The 1,056-nt window shown below is 43.2% G+C and overlaps 1 pseudogene; it reads right to left on the reverse strand.

The window, feature by feature from the left end:
* Positions 1 to 270: 270 nt before the first annotated feature.
* LOC130275221 (U2 spliceosomal RNA) lies at positions 271 to 423 on the reverse strand (annotated as a pseudogene).
* Between the last annotated feature and the right edge of the window lie 633 nt (positions 424 to 1,056).

A 1,056-nucleotide genomic window follows, 5' to 3' on the forward strand; every position in this document is an offset into this window, starting at 1 on the left:
TGGGTGCTGCATGAAAGATTGCGGGGGTCCCCAGCGGCAGGACCTACACAATCAGACATCTTATCTCCTTTCCTTTGGATAGGGGATAAGATGTCTTAGGGCCAGAGTACCCCTTTAAGCAGGCATGGGATAGGCATAAGGCTATCTTTCACATAAGATAAAGATAGGTATAAGGCTATCCTTTATATAGGGTAGGGACAAGGACTATTCATAATATTCAGGATATTGGGCAGACTAGATGGATCAAATGGTTCTTGTTTGCCAACACTTTTTTTTTGCATTGTACCCGAAGATAAGGCCATATCAAATCAATACATAGCGTGATGGAAGCAAGCTTTGAAATCGGCCCCCAGGACTTATCAAATATTAAACTGATAAGAACAGGTACCACACTTGATCTTAACCAAAAGGCCGACAAGCGATTTGCCAACTCATTCTATTTGGTTCTGCATTGATCACAGTAAAATAAATGGGATTACCCCAACTTCATGACGTGCACATGTGCTTAATGAGCCATGAGGCCCGATTACCAGTGTGCACTGAACAAACATTTTGCCAGGCTACATTCCACAGGAGTACCCATTGTCGTACCAGAGGACTGTTAGTTTAAGAGTCAGTATAAAAGAGAAGGAGCCTCACACAAAAGATACTATGACTGCATTTTAACCAGACTCTGCCAGTACCGGATACACACTATGCTCAGGGCCTAGGGAGTGTGAGTGTATAAACTCTCAAGATCAATTGATGCAGGGGTGCTTTTTTCGAAAAGCGTTACCTCATCAGTGGCTTTTAGAAACTCTTTGGTGTCCCTGACCACTGCTGGTACTTCTGCAATTAAGGCCTGCAAAAATCAATTACCGTATTTTTCGCCCTATAGGACGCACCGGCGTATAAGACGCACCCAATTTATATGTGCAAAATCTAAAAAAAATAAAGATTTTCAACCCAATAGTGGTCTTCAACCTGCGGACCTCCAGATGTTGCAAAACTACAACTCCCAGGATGCTGGGAGTTGTAGTTTTGCAACATCTGGAGGTCCGCAGATTGAAGACCACT

This window comes from Hyla sarda, chromosome 5, assembly GCF_029499605.1.
Source record: "Hyla sarda isolate aHylSar1 chromosome 5, aHylSar1.hap1, whole genome shotgun sequence".
Lineage (NCBI taxonomy): Eukaryota > Metazoa > Chordata > Amphibia > Anura > Hylidae > Hyla > Hyla sarda.